This window comes from Eleutherodactylus coqui, chromosome 4 (genome assembly GCF_035609145.1).
Source record: "Eleutherodactylus coqui strain aEleCoq1 chromosome 4, aEleCoq1.hap1, whole genome shotgun sequence".
Lineage (NCBI taxonomy): Eukaryota > Metazoa > Chordata > Amphibia > Anura > Eleutherodactylidae > Eleutherodactylus > Eleutherodactylus coqui.
In genome coordinates, this window is record NC_089840.1 from 281,178,872 (window position 1) to 281,187,744 (window position 8,873).

General features: G+C 49.2%; 1 pseudogene; it reads right to left on the reverse strand.

Annotated features, from left to right (window-relative positions):
• The window catches only part of LOC136624397 (gastrula zinc finger protein XlCGF26.1-like), a 30,249-nt pseudogene extending 23,757 nt beyond the window's left edge, over nucleotides 1-6,492 (reverse strand).
• Nucleotides 6,493-8,873: the final 2,381 nt, after the last annotated feature.

An 8,873-nucleotide genomic window follows, 5' to 3' on the forward strand; every position in this document is an offset into this window, starting at 1 on the left:
GTCCGTGATGTCCCGCGGTGAGTGGGTCCTCCGGGCCCCGAGGCAGCTCTTCTGCGCATGCGCGCCAGACGTATGACGTTACACGCATGCGCAGAAGGCCGGGAGCCCCGGCAGATTTAAAATCTGCTGGCTCCCGGCTCCTGAAGGTAGCCGGAAACCAGGAGATGTCCCCGGGATAGCGGCGATCGTGAAAAAGTAAAAAAAAAGATTTTTTTAAAAAGTGTCAGTTTCACCTCCCCTCATGGATCGGATCCATGAGGGGAGGTGAAAATCCTCACCTCAGGTCCGCCGGCGATGTCCTGATCTCCCGGGACCCGAGGTCCCCTTCTGCGCATGCGCACCCAATGTCAATCATCGGGCGCGTGCACAGAGGGGCTCGAGAGCCGGGAAATTTAAAATCCCTCTGCTCCTGGCTGCCATGTGTAGCTCGGAGCAGAGGGATGTCACCAGGGACATGATCACTGTTATCCAATGGATAGCAGTGATCATGTAAAGTAAAAAAATAATTTAAAAAGTAAAAAAAAAAGTTTTAAAAAGTAAAAAAATGTTAAAAAAAGCTTACGTTTTCATCTCCTCTCATGGATCATATCCGTGAGGGAGGATGAAATGACGTACCTAAGGCTCCCGGATTTATCAGCGGACCTTACCCCAGCTTCTGCGCACGCGCCAGTCGCCAAAATGGCAGACGCATGCACAAAAGCCGTGGATTGCCAGAGGAATTTAAAAATCTCCCTGCGCCTGGCTACAAAACTTAGCCGAGAGCCCAGAGATTTCACGGAGAGCCACAGTGAGCGGTTCCTGATCACGTGTTCGCCGTTATCCAACGGATAATGGCAACCACGTCAAAGTAAAAAAAAGGTGAAGCTTCATCTCCCCTCACTGATGCGATCGGTGAGATGAAATGAAACTTTTTACCGGAGGCCTCCGTATTTAAACCCCGACGTGAACTTCCTCCGTGAACTTTCATGGATTCTGCACATGCGACCACCAGCAAAACACCGGACACATGCGCAGGAGTCGGGGAGCCCAGGAAATTTTAAAATCTCCTTACTCCCAGCGATCAATGGTTGCCGAGAGACTGGAGCAGTGACCTTGTTGCGCGGTCGCCGGTCACGTGATAAAAAGGTAGCGATCTACCTTAGGCCGGTCTCACATGACTGGATAGGAATTACGGATTCCGCATGTTTCTGATCCGCGGTAATACACGGATCAATCGCATTGGATTACACAATTCCGCTCCCATTAGTGGGTCGGAATTACGTAATCCACTTGTAGAAAAGAGAACGCAGGAAGTTCTATTTTACTGCTGATATCTGCAACATAGAGCCCATTGTGCTCCATGGTCGCGGATATACCCGCTGCCCATACGCAACTACATTGTGTACGGACTGCGGGTACCCGTGTCATTGCTAAGCGCCGGTGCGGGAAATACAAACAAAAAAATATGTAATGCGAATGACCGCCTGTGTGAGTAGGCAGTTATGCGCAGTGCATTACGCGGCCATACGCAGGGCTCACACCCAGGCTCATAGCTGGGATTCGCTGCAGGCCTCCGCAAGCGGATTCCACATATGGCTGCATGAGCCCGGCATTATTTAGACCGCTACCTGTAATACGTATTTTACAAGAAGCCCCGGGAACGTTCGCCTTCCTGCAGTTCCAGGAGCAGCTTGTTGAGCGACCTCTGTGTGAGACCGCTGCACCTCATCAAGCTTACAAAGACTCACGGAGCGCCATTTTTTACACCCCATACCTGCCGCTGAGGTCACGAAATACCCCCCAAAAAGCATGAGAGGAGGGGCATACCTGGTTTTATTGCCCCATGTACCCATCCCAACCAGCCTCCGTAATTACCCCTGTCTTCGGAAATACCACACAATTCACATTATTACTTATCTAAGATTTGGGAATGCCAAAAAGGATGCGGGGGGGGGGGGGATTTTTTTAACGTGCCAATTTTTATTCCGCACAAGTGGGCAATGGGGCCTCGAATTTATTCCGTTGTACCCTGAAATCCAACGGGTGCTCCTTCCATTACAGGCCTTGCCATGTGTCCTTTAAGTAGATTAGGGCCACAAGGGGTATGATTCTGAACACGGGACAAACAGGGGGATCCATTTTGGGGTGAAAGTCTTCATTCATTTGTGTGCTGTACAAAAAAGAAAAAAAAAAACAGTTTTTAAATTGATACAACTGCCAAAAAAATGAAAATTGTAATTTTTTCCTACTGCTTTGCTTAGATTTATTCAAAAATTATATGGTAAAAATACACAGTACACCCCTATATAAATTTGTTACGGGGTCTAGTTTTTAAAATCGGGTCATTTGTGGGGGTTTTCCGTCGTTTTGGCCGCTCAAGGGCTCTATAAGTGTGTAATGGGGCCTAAATCCCCTTCATGCTAAATTTCTGTTCTGAAAGCCACCGACTACTTCTTACATTTTGGGCCCCATTATGCATCCAGATATAAGACTAGGGCCACAATGGGTATGTCTCTGAACACGGGAGAAACAGGGGTATCTATTTTGGGGTGTAAGTCTTCATTCATGTGTGTGCTGTACAAAAAAAGCGGTTTTTAAAATGACAGAATTGACAAAAAAACGAAAATCACATTTTTTTCCTTTTGCTTTGCTTGAATTCATTCAAAAACTGTGGGGTCAAAATGGGCAGCACACCCCCAGATAAATCCGGTAAGGGGTCTAGTTTTCAAAATGGGGTCATTTGTGGGGGTTCTCTTTGGGTTTGGCCGCTCAAGAGCGCTACAATAGTGCAATGGGGCCTAAAACGCCTTCAAGCAAAATTTCTGTTCTGAAAACCACCGACTGCTCCTTTCATTTTGGGCCCCGTTGTGCATCCAGACAGAAGATTAGGGCCACAATTAGTAGATTTCTGTAGACGGGAGAAACAGGGGGATCCATTTTGGGGTATCAATCCTCATTTTCATGGGCACTATAGGGAAAAAATATGTCTTTAAAATGACATATTTGCAAAAATATAAAGTTTTATTTTTTCTCCTCTAAATTGAATTAATTCCTAAAAAAAACTGTGGGGTCAAAATACACACGACCCCCCTAAGTGGATACATTAAGGGGTGCAGTTAATAAAATGGGGTCATTTGGGGGGGTATCTATCATTGTGACACCTATGAGCCGCTGCAAACTTGGCTTGGTGCAGGAAAACAAAGTGTTCCTCAAAATGCGGAAAAGTAAAGGGGTTCTGACACGAATGACGTTTTTATGTTTTAGCATCCGGTGTTCCCTGGTCGGCCTAATGGACACAGGGAACCCACGATTTATGGCTTGCTTTAGCTAATGCTTACCTTTGTTATCAGCATGTGCTGTTGTTGTTGTGCAGCTGGGGGTCATCTCCCAGCAGGCTTTGAGCTTGAACACAGCTTCCTCCTTCCAGGGTTGCCGTGGAGAGAACAGCCAGCCTGCCTGCCCACAAATAGTCATGTGATGCTTGTGGGCGGCAGCTAACAATGTGAAGCTGGGGACAGTTCTATTGCTGTTAGCAGACACAGTGTAAGGCCGCCTGCAGACGGCTGGGTTGGACCCGGCAGCGAGAATTCTCGCCGCGGGACCCGACCCAAGTGCCTGCAAAGAGCAGAGCGTACTCACCCGCGCCCCGCAGCTCCTGGTCTTTCATGTGCCGGCTGCCGGGCCACCGGCGCAAGCGGTGAGTGACGGAATAGAACATGCTGCTGTTTGTTTTTGCCACGGGACATTTCGCTGCGGCCAAACCGCGAGATCTCCGCCCTGAACCCAGCCTAATAATCACTTCTGTGGCCGTTCACCTGAGTATCTGTGAGTATTACTGTACTTTACCCTTTTAAAATCCACAGCCTGTGGCCCTCTGCTGGGTTTTGACAAGTGTAGAGAAAGAGAGGGGGGGGGGATGGAAGAGCCAGAAGCAGGAACTGAGCTCCCGCCCCTCGCCACTATTTGCAATGGGAGAGGTGGGTGGGGGCGGAGCTAAGGTCAGGGAGAAGCTCCCACCCGCCCCTCCCATTGTAAATAATGGCAAGGGGTGGAGAGGGGGTGGGAGCTCAGTTCCTGCTCCTGGCTCTTCCATCCTCCTCCCCCTGCAGACGAGGGCACCGTATATCGGCTGGGCGTGAAAACCGAGCCGATATACGGTCATCTGAAGAAGCCCTTAAGACCATCAGCATTGTGCAGCTGCCTCAGTCTAAATCAGCCCCATGATCCGTATATAAGCAGCTGCAGACTGACGGCAGTGCCTCTCCTCAGCTGATTTCTGCTGAGCTGTTGGGAATCCCCCTGACGTCAGTCAGGACATACCGCCCCCCCCCCCCCCCCCCTTCCCTCCGGCATCACGCGCAGGCGCAGAGGAAAGGAGCCCTCTGACGTCAGTCAGGACGGGCCGCCCCTTCCCCCCCCCTCTGGGATCGCGCGCATGCGCAGAAGAAAGAAGCCCTCTGACGTCAGTCAGGACGGGCCGCCCCTTCCCCCCCTCTGGGATCGCGCGCATGCGCAGAAGAAAGAAGCCCTTGACGCTGAGCCAGGACGGATGGGCCGCGAACAGCAAGCACTGCTTGTGACGTGGGGCCCGTCCGCTGACCTAGGAAGTGGCTCATGGACGGAGCAGAGCCGGAAGGGGTCATTTTGTCTGCTCCAGCTCTGCTTTAAGAAGCTGCAAGGAAAGATAAAAGATGCAGAGGACATCACTGATGATCGGCCCCGCCAGGCAAGGGGAGGAGCTTATTTATCCTCTTCATATCGGAACCCCTTTAACGTTTAATGTGTAAATGTTACATGTGAGGGGAGGAGCTACATTCACTTATTAACCCCCGAACAGCCGCATTACAGGAATGTTACATGTGAGGGGAGGAGCTACATTCACTTATTAACCCCCAAACAGCCGCATTACAGGAATGTTACATGTGAGGGGAGGAGATCCATTCACTTATTAACCCCCGAACAGCCGCATTACAGGAATGTTACATGTGAGGGGAGGAGATTCATTCACTTATTAACCCCCGAACAGCCGCATTACAGGAATGTTACAGGGAGGGGAGGAGATTCATTCACTTACTAACCCCCAAACAGCCGCATTACAGGAATGTTACATGTGAGGGGAGGAGATCCATTCACTTATTAACCCCCGAACAGCCGCATTACAGGAATGTTACATGTGAGGGGAGGAGATCCATTCACTTATTAGCCCCCGAACAGCCGCATTACAGGAATGTTACATGTGAGGGGAGGAGATCCATTCACTTATTAACCCCCGAACAGCCGCATTACAGGAATGTTACATGTGGGGGGAGGAGATCCATTCACTTATTAACCCCCGAACAGCCGTATTACAGGAATGTTACAGGGAGGGGAGGAGATCCATTCACTTATTAATCCCCAAACAGCCGCATTACAGGAATGTTACATGTGAGGGGAGGAGATCCATTCACTTATTAACCCCCGAACAGCCGCATTACAGGAATGTTACAGGGAGGGGAGGAGATCCATTCACTTATTAACCCCCGAACAGCCGAATTAGAGGAATGTTATATGTGAGGGGAGGAGCTACATTCACTTATTAACCCCCGAATAGCCGCATTACAGGAATGTCACATGTGAGGGCAGGAGATCCATTCACTTATTAACCCCCGAACAGCCGCAGTACAGGAATGTTACATGTGAGGGGAGGAGATCCATTCACTTATTAACCCCCGAACAGCCACATTACAGGAATGTTACATGTGAGGGGAGGAGATCCATTCACTTATTAACCCCCGAACAGCCGCAGTACAGGAATGTTACATGTGAGGGGAGGAGCTACATTCACTTATTAACCCCCGAACAGCCGCATTACAGGAATGTTACATGTGAGGGGAGGAGATCCATTCACTTATTAACCCCCAAACAGCCGCATTACAGGAATGTTACATGTGAGGGGAGGAGATCCATTCACTTATTAACCCCCGAACAGCCGCATTACAGGAATGTTCCATGTGAGGGGAGGAGATCCATTCACTTATTAACCCCCGAACAGCCGCATTACAGGAATGTTCCATGTGAGGGGAGGAGATCCATTCACTTATTAACCCCTGAACAGCCGCATTACAGGAACGTTACATGTGAGGGGAGGAGATCCATTCACTTATTAACTCCCGAACAGCCGCATTACAGGAATGTTACATGTGAAGGGAGGAGATCCATTCACTTATTAACCCCCGAACAGCCGCATTACGATAGAACATGGCAAGAAAATGTCACTTTATGTTGCAGGTTTTGAATTCCCGTCTTACGGAAATAAAGTTGGCGCAGAACCCGGTGACTTCCTTATTAACCCCATAATGACCAAGAGCATTCTGGCAGAGAAAGCTGCAGCAAACAGCCTGAAAGTAAATCTGTCCCTGTCACCCATAGCAACCAATCACAGCTCTATGATTGGTTGCTATGGGCTTCCATAAATCTGCCCCCCAGTGCTGGAGTCCCCACATACCTCCACCTGCAGCCGGACAGGAGCCTTGTTCTGTGCTTCCAGTACCTGTGATGATGTCACTGTCATGTGATCAGTGTGTGGGAGGAGACAAGGGGTCACATGACCAGGTCTCTCCTCTCAGTGGATGCAGGACTCTGCTGTGTGAGGAGGTATTCAGAGAGTGGATGGATGGAGCGGAGGCGAGCGAGTGGGAGACCGAGGAGCAGAGCCAAATGTGTGAGAGATGGAGGAGCGGAGCCGAGCGTGTGTATTGTGTGCTTAGTATGGATGCTGGGAACCATATATTTGTGCACAAAGCAGACGCTGCGCTGATCGGGGATTGGGGGAGTACAATATATATTTTACATCAAACCCTCAGTGTGGCGTTATTACCATCCGCACCCAGCAGTTTGCCGAGATCTCACAGTCCTCCCTGTCCCACATCTTCCTCCTCTCATGCCGTAATCTGAACACTACTCCACCTCCCTCAGACGCGCCCTGGATGAAGCGGCACCCCCCGTGCCCCGAGCCGTCCACCGCAGATCATGACTATCTTGGCTCACACACCAAGCGCGCTTCATCTGGCGATGCTCTAGGTATGCTGAACGACTGTGGCGCAAACCCAAACAGCCAGCAGACTTCACCCACTACAAATATATGCTCAAAACCTACGACCTCGCCCTCCACCACGCCAAACAAGTTTATTTCACCTCCCTCGTCTCCTCACTATCACACAACCCCAAATGACTCCTCAACACCTTCCTCTACCTCCTCAGCCCCCAAGAACAGGCTCCCATGATGGATCTCAGTGCTGGAGAGCTAGTCGACCACTTCAAAGAAAAAATCTAATACATCCAAAAGGAAATCCCCAAACACTAAACGGCTACCGCTGATCCCGGCTGCTTCAGCACGGCATCCATCACTTACTATTTATACTAGAACCAATGACAGAGAAGAAGTCTCCAGACTGCTCTCCGCTGCTCGCCCCACCTCCTGCTCTAGTGACCCTCTTCCCTCACACCATCTGCAGTCCCTTTCCCCGGCTGTCATTACCCACCTCACCTCCATCTTCTACCTCTCCCTGACCTCTGGTATTTTCCCCGCCTCATTTAAACACTCCATCATATCCCCTCTGCTAAGGAAACTGACCCTTGACCCGACCAATGCTGCCAACTGCCGACTCATATCGAACCTCCCCTTCATCTCTCTGATAACTCTCTCCTCGACTCCCTCCAGTCCGGCTTCTACCCCATACATTCGACCGAAAGCCCCTCACAAAAGTATCTGCCCTCACACAATGACCTGATGATGGCCAAATCAAGGGGCGACTACTCCCTACTAATGCTCCTTGATCTCTCTGCTGCATTAGACACTGTCGACCATGACCTCCTCCTTGCTATGCTTTGCTTCATTGGTCTAAAGGACACTGCTCTCTCCTGGTTCTCCTCCTACGTCTCTGACCACTCTTTCAGTGTTTCCTGCACTGGCTCTATCTCCTCTCCGTTCCCCTCCATTTTGTGCCAGCTCCCCCTCTACCATATGTGGCAAGAGGGTACTCGCCTGCAGATCGCCAACCTCAACATCAGGAAAATGGTGCATGACATGTGTAGATAGACTCCAGGAGACTTAAACTTTCTTTAAAATCTGGTGCCTGCCAGTTTTATTTCACAGCATTCCAAACATGTAAAGCATAAGGAGAGACCATAATTTTAGGTGTCACAAAGCCACTGGGCCACCATCGCTAACCCCACCGGGTGTTTAGTTGCCACACCCAAAGGGTGTTAACCCTCTCAGTACCAGTATGTCTATGTCTAGCCCTCATGATTGCATGACATCGGGAACTTACATTTCTTAGGGGGGCACCTACTTTTGCAATTAGTATTGAATAATCGAGTTGTGACCCCTTTACCTTTCCTATTTAGGACCTAAAGAATGCTCCTGCCAAATTTCATGTTTGTACGACATCAGGAAGTTAGAGAATTAGATTAAGTACATTACACAAGAGTGCAAATCCTTTTGCACTTAGCATTGAATAATCAAGTTGTTACCCCTTTACTTTTCCTATTAAGATGTAAAGAATGCTCTTGAGAAATTTAACGCTTGTACGACACCTGGAAGTTAGAGAGTAGAGAGATATAGATATATATGATAATCGAAATAGCTCTGTAATAACCAATTGCTTATATGTAACAACCTTTGGAATATTTTTTTGTATAACTGTTTTAATTAAATTCTTTGTATTTTTTAAAGGCACTGTCCCACTTCTAGCAGTTTGTTTTTTGCAGGAAGCAGATAGCTCTCTGCATTGCACAGTGGTCGAAGTTGGTACTGCCGACTGAGTCATACTGAAGTGAATGATACTGAGCCTGCAAACCAATCTAGGCCACTGCACAATGTACAGAGCTGTCTGCTTCTTGCAGCTAAACAACTA